The sequence below is a fragment of the Melospiza melodia genome, chromosome 6, assembly GCF_035770615.1.
Source record: "Melospiza melodia melodia isolate bMelMel2 chromosome 6, bMelMel2.pri, whole genome shotgun sequence".
Lineage (NCBI taxonomy): Eukaryota > Metazoa > Chordata > Aves > Passeriformes > Passerellidae > Melospiza > Melospiza melodia.
In genome coordinates this window covers 72319970-72333524 of record NC_086199.1, presented here as the reverse complement: position 1 = coordinate 72333524, position 13555 = coordinate 72319970, and the positions used below count along the sequence as shown (strand labels likewise).

Genomic DNA, 13555 nt, shown 5'->3' with positions numbered 1-13555 from the left:
GTAAATTTCTCCTTCTAATCAGAGTCTCTGTCCCTTCTCAGGCCATGTCACTAAATCCGTGTATTTTGGGATTGAACAGGTACCTGTGGTGGCAATCATGACAACGGGAGGTGGAACCAGAGCTCTGACAGCCATGTATGCTCACCTCCTCAGCGTGCAGGAAATGAATGTCTTGGACTGTGTCTCATATATCACTGGTTTATCTGGAACAACATGGTAAGAGCAAGATAAGAACACACGAATTTTCCAAAATTGACGTCAAGGAGGGATCTTGAGTTATATGATCTTAACTATCAAGAAGAGGCTTTCTTTTTCTGCTTCCATTTTGTTGTTGTTTCTTTCAGTGGGTATTTTCCCACATTTGTAATTAATTAAATATGTGGATACTACCAAACACATGGTGTTTTTTCATATAAATGAGTACAATAATACACAAACCTCCATAACTTCCCAAAGCTCTGTTTCAGAACTCACACTTTTCCTTGTGGGGTTCTTTTGTTTGTTCTTTTTTGTTTTTTTTAGGACCATGTCAAACTTGTATGAAGATCCTGACTGGTCCCAAAAGGATCTCAAGGAAACCCTCAATGATGCCCGAAAGCATGTACTTAAAAATAAGTTTGTCACTTGTTTTGCCCCTGATCGTCTGAAATACTATTTGGAAGAGTTGTGCCAGAGGAAACAGGAAGGACATCAGTTGTGTTTCACAGACCTGTGGGGACTCATCATTGAAATCATGTTACATGATAAGGTACAAAAGCAGCACCTTTCTCTTCAGATTTGAATATCCAGTGAATACAGCAGTGAGGAAAGAGAGTAAATCAAAAACTAGTTGAGACTGGAGGGCACCTCTGGAATCATCTTGTCCAAGCAGGATTAGGAAGGGCCAGCTACCCTGAGCTATGGGCTTTGAATATCTCCACAGATGAAGACTCCAGAAATTCTCTGGGCAACACATACCAGTGTTTGACCACCCTTATGCAAAACAGGTTTTTTTGCATGTTTGTTTTTCACAGATATGGCTAAAGCATGTGCCTTGGCAGTACCATTCATTGTACCATTGTACCATGCTTGTTGCCTGTGTTATAGAGATCTTAACTTCACACCTGGTACAGAAAGGATGGGAATGAAAAGAAATAACAGGAAACTTACAGTATGAACCTCTTTCAAATTATTCCTCACAGGATGTAGAAGGGGCTTATATAAAAGCTGGGGAGAGACTATTCACAAGGGCATGCACTGGTAGGACAAGAGGGAAATGGCCTTAAGATGAAGGAGGGCAGGTTTCGATTAGGTATTAGGAATACCTAATAAGAATAAGAATTCTTCACTATGAGGGTAGTGAGTTCCCAGAGAGGTTGCGGACCTCCTGTCCCTGGAGGTGTTTAAGACCAGGTTGGATGGGGAGCAGCCTGGTCTTGTGGAAGGTGTCCCTGTCTGTGGCAGTGGGATTGGAACTAAGTGATTTTTAAGGGCCCTTCCAACTCCAAGCATTCTGTGATCCTGTGAATTCACATGTAAATATTTCCATGAAAATCCTGCTGTTCTTTTAAAAGAGCTGCACAATAAAACAAGGCAAAGGAAAATCACAAGCCCAAAGACAGTATCTCTGAGCTGTTAATAAGACATCACCCTGCAAACATTTCCATCAAGAGCTTTGTTCGGGCCCTATTTTAATCTTCATTAATATTTCTTTCCCACTAGGTCATTTATGCTTTAGAATGAGAAAACACCCCCCCTGTAATGTTTAATAATCCCCCACACAGCCACATTTCTACTGCCCGGTGATAGCACAGTGGTAGAGACTCCCAGGGGCTGTGTTCAGCAGGGAGCTGTGGGTGTCCCCAGAGCCCTGTCCCCTGGCCAACAGTGGCCCAAGGGAAGCCTGGTGGCACTGGTGGCACAGCCATCCTTCCACGGGCTCACCTGCAGCTCTGCTTGTCGGAGCACACTCCCAAACCTTGGTTCTGCTCCCAAACCACCCTGCCTGAGCTCTGCAGCAGAAAGGCCAAGGCTTGCTGCACACTCTGTGTGAGCCTTGTCTCTGTCACGGCTCTGAGGAAAAGGTGTTTTTCTAGGCAGTCAGAGAGGGGCTCACTCTTTCATAATGAAATATTTCCTGTCAGGACTGCTTTTCAAGCATTCCCAGACATTTTTTGTGAAATTAAAAATGTGGGTAACGGCATTTTCTCCTCACCACATTCTTTCAATATATGAATTTAGGATTATTCTTGTGCTGAAGTGTTGGGGCAGGGGAGGGGCAGGGATAGGGATGACAGCACCTCTCTAAACTAAGCAACTGGGGAATGTCTTAGTTGGAGTCATGTATGACTGCATTGTCAGAACCCAGGTTTAGATTAAGTGGCAGGCTCTTTGTGTCATCCAATTGTCCTGAGCTACTGTCATTTTTCAAAACAGGAGGACTGCCATAAGCTCACAGATCAGCAGCAGGCACTAAATCAGGGTCAAAATCCGCTGCCCATCTACCTCTCTCTCAATGTGAAGGATAAAATCAGCGACCAGGATTTTAGAGGTAACAATACTCCAGAATTGCATTTAATATTTAATCCCAATTGGGGTCAATTTAAGATTAGATAAGGATATCAATTCAATGAACAAATACTCTGAAGGCTAATCCACCTCAAAGGAGATATTTAATAGTTAATATTTTAAAGACCTTTGTATAATTCAGTATTCAGGGCCAAAGGCAGGACAACAGAAGACACTATGTACTCCTACACTTTTGTGCACATTATGCACAGAAACTGTCAAAAAGTTTATACAGACATATAGATGTAAGAGGACAATTTGTTCTGCATGTTCACCACTGTGAAATGTACAGTGAATAAATGCCTGTTGCAAAGGATGTGAATTAGAAACCAGTCTGCCTTAACCTGGCCAATATCATGCTTTATTCAAATAATTATGCCTCTGCTGCTGTAATCAGTCTGTCTTATGCCTTTTCTTTTAGAATGGGTGGAATTCACCCCTTATGAGGTAGGATTCCCAAAATATGGTGCCTTCATTCCTGCAGAAGATTTTGGCAGCGAGTTCTTCATGGGTCGCCTGATGAAGAAAGTCCCAGAATCCAGAATCTGCTTTTTGGAAGGTGATTTCTTGTACCGGGAAAAAGTAGTATAATATAATCTGCTCCTGCACAAACCCCTCTTCTGAAATTAAACATTTAGTGTGTTTTTATCTACCAGGAGCATTATATGGTAAAATACCAGAACTGATAACAGGTCACAATCTGCAGGATTTTTCATTTTCTCTGTGATCTTATTCATCTTAACAGATTTATTGATTTCATCTGTGGTTATGTGTACTGACATGAGACCTTTGCAACACATATATATATATTTGTCAGCAACAAAAGTTGTGTATCATTGCTGCTAGGTTAAATCACCCATTTCTTTTGCAGCCTGAGTCTCTAAAATGCACCTTTTTATCTACAAAGTTCCTACCACATCTAGTCCTGATTAGTTCTTAAGATAAAATTTCCATTTCAGAGTGCAAATAGGTTGTAATACTTATATTTTTTCCCATCTTGCATTGCATAAAAAAGTGAAAGCAGTAAGGAAACCTTTCTTCCCTTTGCAGAAGCAATCTCTTGCCTCATTGTTCTTTCTACTTCCACCAACTGCATAAAGGAAAAAGGAAGTTTCAGGGTTTTTTTTTTTTAGAAGTTGAAACTTTTTGCTTGTGTGGAGATTTCACTACATCTAATGGTGAGGCATAAAGAAGCAACTTAGAATCTTTCTGTCCCTGGCTGCAGTTTCTAGTAAGGACCCAAATCCTTCTGTGATCAGAAACGAAAGTGGATGTCATTTTGCATCTCAGGTCACCACCCCCTTTCTACACCTTGGCACTTTCTCCTTAGCTTCTCTAGAATGATTAAAGGACATTTATGCCCCCGTTCCCTGAAGTGTCCAGTGACACAGTTATTTGAAAGTTTTACATCAAATTCCTTTGCACCCCATTTATTTTTTGTCAAATACATCCTATGCCACAGGGATCTGGAGCAGTGTATTTTCCTTGAATCTCATGGATGCTTGGTATATATCTGTTAATTCAGAAGACTTCTGGCACAAATGGACACGAGACAAAATTACTGACATAGGTGGGTTATTCTTATGTGATTATTTTGGGGTTTTTTTTGGGGGGGGTGTTTCCCCTCTGTGCTGCTGCTCTCTTCCTGAATTTTTTTCAAAGTCCTTTTAGAACATTCTCTTCCAGCAATTCCATTATCCCCATGTAAACCAGAAGGAAATTCATGCCATGTATTACTACTATGGCAATTATTTCAGTTGTATGTGAAAAGAACCCACAGGATCCATCACAGAAAAATAAAAGAGACAATGACCCTCTTATGAGATGTTTTCTGAGCAGGAGGGTAAAACTAGAGAAAAATATCCCTGTAGATGGAGGATGTTCACATAGCATTCCACAACCCTCTAGCTCCTCACTCACAAGTTGGAGCATCAGAGAAACGGGAGCAAACAACATCCTTGCATCTCTGAAGTCTACAAATCATTGACACAAACTTCAGTACTATTGGAAGTCATTCCAAACTACTCATAAGGATGAGATTTGCAAAACATGATACAAAATTAAGAAAGATCTCTGCAGGGTCAGATTTCAAGGATAAATACTCAAGACAAACACATTACAAAGAAAAGATGACAAGGAAGAGAAGTATTTCAAAAAGGCTTACTTATTTTATCTTCTAGCGCTTTTAAGGGAGTAATTTCTGGTTGTTAAATCAAGGATTCTGTATTTGCTAGTGAGGAACATTAATTATGTTTGTGTGGCTGAGAGTTTGTGTGGCTTTATATGTGCCTGAGAGAGAAAATGTGGCATGGAGTAGCAAAGGAAGACACAAGTAAGTGCAATTTGATAGATAAAATCATAGCAGAGCAAAGAAATTTCTAGTAGGTGAAATGGAGTCTTTTGCAGTACAAAAAAAGCTTTTATCACTGTGAAGTGAGAAGAAGAAAGGGATTTTTCAAAGCTAAGCTAAAAAACCCACGAGATTTGTGAAAATCCTGGCAGTAAAAAGAGAAAGAAGTCCAAATTTTTCAAACATACTAGACTAAGAGATGACTGCAAGATTGACTTCACATATATAAGCTGTTATTTTTTCTTCTGCAGATGATGAAGCCCTATTCCCTACAAGACCAAATGAGCTGGATACTCGAGTGGTTTGTCCTCCTGACAGCTTTTCAGAAATATTCCGAGATGTTGCAATGTTACGTCCAGCAGCCTCAGAAATCCACAACTTCCTGAAAGGCCTCCAGATAAACAACAACTACCTGGAGAGCGAGTTTTCCAAGTGGAAAGGTGTGGTAACAACACCCTGCTTTGAGTCACAGTGTAAACCATCCTTGTGAAAAAGAAACAATCCTTTAAAAGTCATCAAGCTAACTGTTTTTTTTGTTTTGTTCTGATAGTATTTGACACTGTTTGTCACTGAAAGCTAAAATTAGTCATCAAGAGAGGCTTCAAACTAAGTTCTTAAAAAAAATTCATGAAGTCCCACAACTGATAGGTGAGAGGAGTCCCAATTAGCCACCCATACTCAAGGGCTGCAGCACTGAGCTTTGTTTCCTGTCACATTTTTACTTCTGAGTAAGAGATAACCTTTGTAACAGTATTACCTGTCGTCCAGGTAGGGAATTTTTTTGTTCAGTTATTCCATGTAAAATTGTAGCTGTGTGCTGGTTCTCATAGTGAGCAAGGCACCCAACACATTTAGTCCTTTTACTGTGTTGAGAGAGCGGGGTGCCATTTTAATTTGTTTCATATTAACAGAAAAGACAAAAAAAAAGAGAAAACAAAAAAACACACCAACCTGATCAGAGTCACACACAAGATGAATTAAGTCTACTCTTCTGAGCCCCAAGTTAATCCCTTTTAGTCAGAGGAAAACCAAAGAAATTGCAGAGTAAAGAGAGAAAAGAGGAAGCCAGATGAGGAACTGAGAAATTACTGAACTGCAGCCATCAGCTAGATGGGTACGTCTAGGACCCAAGAAAAGTTGAAGTCCCTTTTTGTTAACAGTAGACTTTCCTCAGCACTTCCCTTGCACTGGTCACTTTCTCTGAAAAAAACGTGCTTCTTTCCTAGACTGTGAGCTGGACTCCCAGCCCAACCACCTGACAACAGCTACAGACTACCTCATCCTGATTGATACTGCATTTGCCTTTGCTACCAGTTACCCACCCCTTATGAGGCCAGAAAGGAAAGTGGATGTCATTTTGCATTTCAACTACAGCTCAGGTTCACAGACAGGGGTGAGTCTTGCACATTCTTCTTCAATGACTTCTCTGTTTCATCGCTGAATTCCCAGAGTGGCTGATCCTCTACTCATAGAAACTTTTGTTTTTCTCCAATATCTGGGAATTGTCGATAAGTTAACAGTTTGCTGTTAACTGGGGGTCACATATCTTTATGGAACAGTACAAATGTTATCAGGAAGTAATAATTTAGTAAACTGTACCTGCCCCTTTTTACATGTAAGGGGTTTTAGCTGATTGGAAGGCAGCCAGAAGTAGAATGAATGAAGCTAATTGCCTTTAAACATTGTCTAATATTTGTCAATGCAATATTGAGAAATATTCCCTGTGCAAGGGAAAATGTAACTTCAGGACAATATAACTGTAACAATAGGTTTGATGTAGAAGACTAGATATGCAAATAAATGCAACAACAGTTTGCATTTAGGAATGTTAAATTCCTCAGGAATAAAAAGTTGTTTAAAGGCAACTTTTTCATAGCCAAATGTGAAACATAGCCAGTGTAGATTTTCAGAGACATGTGGAGTCAGATCCATCTCACTTAACTCTGGCCTTCCAAGGCTTGGCTCCATAAAAACCCTCAACCTAGACCTAAATTGGATATGCACCATAATCTGTCAGAACCTGTCCCTTGCCCCAGAAATATTCCCAGTGAAATTAGATTTTGGTCAAATTCAAAGTTCTTCCTGTGTGTCCTGACGTTTTCTTTTGTTTTGTTTTCCTATTGTGGCAACAAGCCCCTCAAAGATGCCTCTAAATACTTCGCAAAACAGGGAATTCCTTTTCCTACAAAGGTGCCAGATGATCAGGAAACTCCACATCTGAAGGAATGCTACATTGTTGGTGATAAAGAGAGCCCAGAAACACCTATTGTGATATTTTTCCCTCTAGTAAATGACACCTTCAGGGAATACAAAGCACCTGGTAAGTTAACAGTTACCCATCACATTAACAGCCAGTGGCCACTTTCTTCCTCTTTTTTACTGGATAATACCTGCTTTTCAGATCACACTGTAATAACAAACTTGAACTCTCTTTGCTTACATATGAACCATATCAAGAAACTTAAAATATGTGATTTTTCCTGGACAGTAGAGGATCATGTGGGATTAGCCTTTGCCACGTTTTCCTCTTCAGATTTTTTTGGCTTTTCATAAGCAGATTGCAGTTAATTGAGGAAAGCAATATTTTTTTTATCTGCTGTAGCAGAAATTCACAGGGTTAATTTCCTCTCATACTTGTCATCCTCTCCTGTTAGAGAATGCTCCAAGGAGTCTATGGATTTCATTGTTTAAAATAATTTCCAGGCTTACAGTTAGGCAGATAACCTTGAAAACAAATGTATGAACTAGCAAAGTGATGAAAGTGTAACAGTGAAGCACAGTGAAGTGATGAAAGTGCAACACTGAGCCATTCCAACAGTGTCTTGTTCCCTTTGAAATTTAAAGAGTGTCAATAGCAACATTGCCTGTCACTTCTAAACAGATGAATTATAAGTCCTGGTACCATATCCCCCATGCCATAATATTCTCTTGCTACCAAAGCCTCAGTTGCTCCTTCTCCAGATGCTAAAATTCCTAACTCAGATTGTGAATTCACTTCAAAGCCCCACAGTATACTTGAAAGCCAGAAGTTCCATGTTAGTACATGGTACATCCAATTTAACACCAAAACAAATGCAGAAACTATGGTCTCAATTGTATCAATCCTTATTCTTTTATGTTAAGTAAGTTGTAAAAGATAATATGGTACTTTTGTTTTGTTGATTGACTTCATTGCACATTTGAGGTGTACAACTGGGGTTTTGAGCAGGATTCAAATAGATTAAGGGTATTTATACAGGTACACACACCATTCTACTCCAGCTCTCACAAATGATGAGATAGCCCAAAAGTTGCTTTCTGCAGTTGCCTTTTGTAGAGAGAATTAAAGAAAGGAAAAAAGAAGAAAGAAGTAGAAGGAGGACTGAGATTTAGCTTCAGTTTTGCTCTTCTATACTGAACTGCTCTTGTGTACTGCTTTGTGAGGGAGTTTGCTGGCCTTCTTCCCCTCACTAATTTCCAGAAATGAGGGATGCCTAGCCTCAGTCAGTTATCTACTATCAGGTGTACGTCCGATGATGTGCAGATGCTAAATGTCAACATAAATTATCAGCGAGTCTAAAAAGGGGTGTTGCTAGGAATGAAGAAAATTAATTTGAAGACCTGCACAATATCTGCCTATTGCATACGCTTGAGGCAAGCTTGTGTTGCCCAACCAGTTCAGCTGGTGGCTGCAAGATGAGACTGAACAGGAAGAGAAAGAAGGGTCCTCGTCATGCCCCCTCGAGCAAAGGGCCAGCTGAGCTGGCATGGAAGGGCTCTGTGCAGGCAGATTTTTTGGGAGGACTGACACCTTGCAGCTGAGACCTGACCTCCATAGCAGCAGGATGGATGCTGCAGAAGGTCCTGTGAGGCTGGAAAAGGATGTCTGCCTTTTGTTAGTGACAGGCAGAGGTCAGCTTAATTTATAGGGCTTCAGTACCATGCCCTAGCCCAGATCTCAATTGTACAGCATGTGAAGTTTTAGTACAATCACATGAACAGGCAGTTTTTCCATAGGCAGTTCATCCATCAGCTTGTTCAGAGGGGGAATTTAGAGTCTGGGCAGTAAAAAAGTAAAACTGACATATTCAAACTGCTTAACTTCTGCACTCTTAAGCTATTCCATAATTAAGTAGAAAGGGAATTCTCTGTGGGACACTTAGACTGCTTCAGTTGAGTGGCACCAGTTCACTGTAACTCTGTCTGCAAAGCTGAGAGGAGTACTTCTATTGGACACTGAGAGACCCCTCAAGAAAAATCAGAACCCTTTGATTGATGTTGTTAGATCCATGTTGGTAGAAAAGATTCCCCAAATGCATGATGTACTGTCAGGGAGATGCTTTTCCCAGTGCCTACTCCCCTGCCATGGCTCAGGGGGTGCAGGTATCTGTGACGGTGGAGGGTGCTTGTCTCCTACAATAACGCCCTCTTGGCAATGTAATGGTCTCACTGGAGGCTGACAGAAAAATTCTCATGTTTCTGATACTCTCTCTGACAGTATTACCTACCATTTCTGGGTTGCTAATGCTCTCTTTCTTTCATGCCACCTGTCAGAAAACCAAAGCGTCTGTGCAAATGATGAGGAAGCATAAAAACATACGTGAACCTGGTTTGATCTGGGAAAGAGTTAATTTTCTTCCTAGCAGCTGGAATAGTGCTGCTTGGGATCTGGAATGAGAATTATGCTGCTCTTCCTTTTCTGTCCCATTAAACCGCCTTTATCTCCACCCACATTTTCTCCCTTTGCTCTTCTGGTTCTCTCCCCACCCCCTGGTCAGGGTGTACTGAACAAGCAGCTGTGCTGCTTAGCTGCTGGCTGGGGTGAAACCCTGACGTGGGATTGCAGGACACCACGCAGCAGTGGATCTCCACCTCCTCGGGTCTCTGCCCCATGGCTGGGATCTTCAGCTGTCCTCTAGCAGCTAAAGGCACATAATGGAATCCAGTAGTCTTCAGAATCCAACAAAATTAATTGACCTCTTCCCTTCCAAGAACTTATTTATTCTATGTATTAGCAGATAGATAGAAGCTCAGCCTGCTCATGTGCCGAGTCCCATTGGTGCAGCGTCGAGCAAAAACCTGATTTAGTTTAGGTTTGTGATCCACTATTTGTGCATGCCTGGGAAACACCCAGACCCCAATTGTTTTGTGCAAATTAACCAAGCCCTTGCTTGTCTGTTTAGGTGTGAAGCGTAGTCCCTCAGAGATGGCAGAGGGCGAGGTTGATGTTACCAATGCCTGTGGCCCATATTACATAAACAATCTGAGCTATTCAGAGGAAAATTTTGACAAACTGGTGAATCTAAGTTACTACAACGTCCAGAACAACAAAGATTTGATTCTTCAGGCCTTGCGTACAGCTGTGGAGCGGAAAAAGCAGCAGCACAAGAAAGAGCAAGGGCTGCACAAACAACCTGATGGCCATGGCACGCCTGTGCCTGCCAGAGAGGGAACCCAGCGCTTGGCTGGCTGCCCAGCACCGGGGAATATGAAATAAAGGATCGTCCTATTGATGAAGAAGAAAAGGAATTTCATTAGGAAGTGAAGACAAGCCAAAGAACGCTAAGAATAGCACTTAATTTGTCATCAAAAATGTTAAGCCTGTCTGTCAGTGGAGGGAATAAACTCAAAGAACCAGCTCCTCCTTAATGAACTCACGTCCTTCCCACGTTGACAACCTCAGGAGCGTGGCTAGGTGAGGCTCTGCTCCCCTGTACTTGCAGAAGTGACCTGCCAAACTGTGTGGACAAGGAAGTGTGAGGGAGTTTACACTGACTGTTTGTGTTCTACCTGTGCTATAGAAACAGAGGATTGCCGGTCCAGAAATGCAGCAGAGAACAAAATCCATTGTCTCTAAAAAAAAAATCAAGGAAGCCATTTGTGAACTAAGAAATCTTTATGTGAATGTAAATAAATATTGAATTTATATAATAAATTACTACTTCTGAGTGGAAGTTACAGCAAATAAATAGTTTTCATATCAAATACCTGTTTCAGCTACTTATTTTAGGTGCTTCTTCCTCTAATAGCAAGACAAAGAAAACATGTGGACATTTCATAGCTGCTGAAGAATTATTGAAGAAGAACATGTCCAGACCTAGATGTAAGCAAGTGCAAGATTCTGGAACCCCTTGAGTTTAGGATTACAACTGAAACCCATCTATACAAGAACCAACTCATGTTAATTTGTTTTAGCAAGCTGGATTTAAATGCTATTGATATTATCAAATATTCTTTAAGATTGATTGAGACTATTACATCAAAAACACAAGAAACACAGACAAAGCAAAACTGAAATTGTGTACCTAATATCACTCATGCAAATGTGATTTTTTTAAACTTGCTGTAGAGTATAGCAAATGAAGTTAACAGAGCATCAATTTTCAACTTTCTGATGCTTTGGTTGTGAGACTAACATATCTCTTTTCCAGCAAGCAGTCTGGGTTTTTGACAGATGGAATCTGTAAAAATCGACATTTATTCTTCTTCTAATTTCTTAAATTCAATGCTGTAGTTTTATTTATTAGACATGTTGCATCCACAAGCCCATGTTTCCTACAGGCTTCCCCACTCCTGAATTCTGCTGTAGTATTCTTTGTCAAGAAATCCTGTTATTGTGGGCCAGAAATGGAACGGCCTTTGGTCTCAAGGTCGAGGGTCTCCTCCTCTGTGGTGCACAGAGATGTAACCCCTCTGTTTGCTGCTTAGGTCAGTGAACACTTAGCTGCTTTCTACAGGAGCCCAGAGAGCTCCTGGACTGTATGCCCAGAGTTTATGTCCCATGGAAACGAGAGAGCAAACAGGGCTGCACCAGCAGTTATGGATCTCATCATAGTGTGGGACGGGATGTAGTCAGAGGGCACAGCCAGACCTGGGAATTTGGAAGCACTCCCAGGTTCCCATATACAGTTGGAGCTTTATTGTCTGAAGGGCAAAAATTATTTCACTGACAGCAGGAAGCGTCTAGGCAGGAAGTCTGAAGACAAGCAGAACGAGGTGTGTGAGTGCAAACGCTTCCCTGCCCTTCCTGCTGCTTTCCAGCAGACACGAAAGGGTCATGGAGAAAAATGAGCACTTTACCACATTTCAAAAAATCTTGCGTGGAATAATTACTCAGTATTTCAGTTTTCTGTGTTCAAAAAGAATACAGAGGAAAATGTCAGGCCTGATCAAGGAGGTGGAACTGCTTCCACCCAAGGCACAAATAGCTGAGGAATCTGCAACCCAGAAAAAGAACAGGAGGAGTGAAAGGCAGAAAAGAGAGATGCATGAAGTCAGTGCACATCTCTTCTATCACAAGACCTCGAGAGGATCAGTCAAAACTAGTGAACAGAGTGAGGTAGTTCTGCACACATGTAATTAAGTTTTCTTGTCGGTAAAATTTTATGCATTCAAAAAACTGACTGAGACATTCACTGGAAAATCTTTAGGGACTGAAAAAATACAATGGCTCTGCATCTGCCTCGGTCCTGCACTGAATCATGAATTCCCACAGGCTTGGAGGACAGTCTGAGGCAGTATCATACCTGCCCTGTAAGGCATGTGAGCTATGTAAGCTTCTCCAGTCACTAAATACTGGATTTAGCACTGCAGACAAGGGGGAAAGGAATCTCACTCCACACTGCAGTACTTAGATTTTCAACAGCCCAGATATTTTTGCAGATAATTAATAATTAGGAGCAGTCAGACCTCTAAAGATGTGGTGATACAAGACTAATTTAAAAGAAATTACTGAAATAAAATAGAGAAGGTGTGAGTAACTACAAGGATAACTTAATAGTGTATTAATTAAGCCATAGAGAAAATGAATGACAAGTAAAGGAATACTATGAAAAAGAGATTTTAAAAACTGAGGAAACCAGTCAGCAATACCCTACGTGAACTGGTATAAAATCTTTGGACTCAGCATGGAAATTGCAACAAGAAAGTTGCAAAATATATGCACAGCCCTAAATAAAATGCAAAGCAAGGAACCAAGAAAAGGCAAAGTGGTTAAATGCCCAGAACTGAGCATTGCTAAAGTTTAACATCTGTTCTTTGAGGAACAGCATAGAGAGGAAGGAGATTAAAAGAGCACATCTAAACCTGCTGATGTATTGAGAAAAGACCCAGGGCATATCGAGAAAATGCAGCATTCAATATGGAAATGAGGATGAAGAAAGATACATAGATAAAAATGTGAAACAGTAGATGTACTGGACCAGCAAAAGGGGATTTATATGATATGGGTGCTCTGAAGGAGCCATAAGTGCCACAAAAGGCACATTTTTAATACAGTGTTTAAACACAGTTTCAGCAAAAATTTCCACTCCTTTGCTTTTAACGGAGATCCCAAGTTTTTGTTTTTGTTTTTTTTTTGTTTGTTTGTGGTTTTTTTTTGTTTTTTTTTTTTTTTTTTTTTAGTTACTGAGCAAAAACTTTAATATCAGAGGACAAAAAATGCTTGTTTTATTGATTTCCCCAAGATTGTAAAGAATCCGGTGTTACCCTCCACTAAAATCTCCTGTAAAATCAATGGGCAAGGTGGCAGGACGTGGCAGGACCTAGGGTTAGAACTAATGGTCGTGTCTTCTACACACGTCTCACAGAAAGATTTCCCTGTTTTACTCAGATTTTTCACTGTGTTTAAAACAGTTGCCTGATGTCGCAGCTAAACACCACGGCGCTTAGTCACACATT

The 13555-nt window shown here is 40.7% G+C and overlaps 1 pseudogene; it reads left to right on the top strand.

Annotated features, from left to right (window-relative positions):
• LOC134419609 (cytosolic phospholipase A2 epsilon-like) overlaps positions 1–10861 on the top strand; it is a 37421-nt pseudogene extending 26560 nt beyond the window's left edge.
• Positions 10862–13555: the final 2694 nt, after the last annotated feature.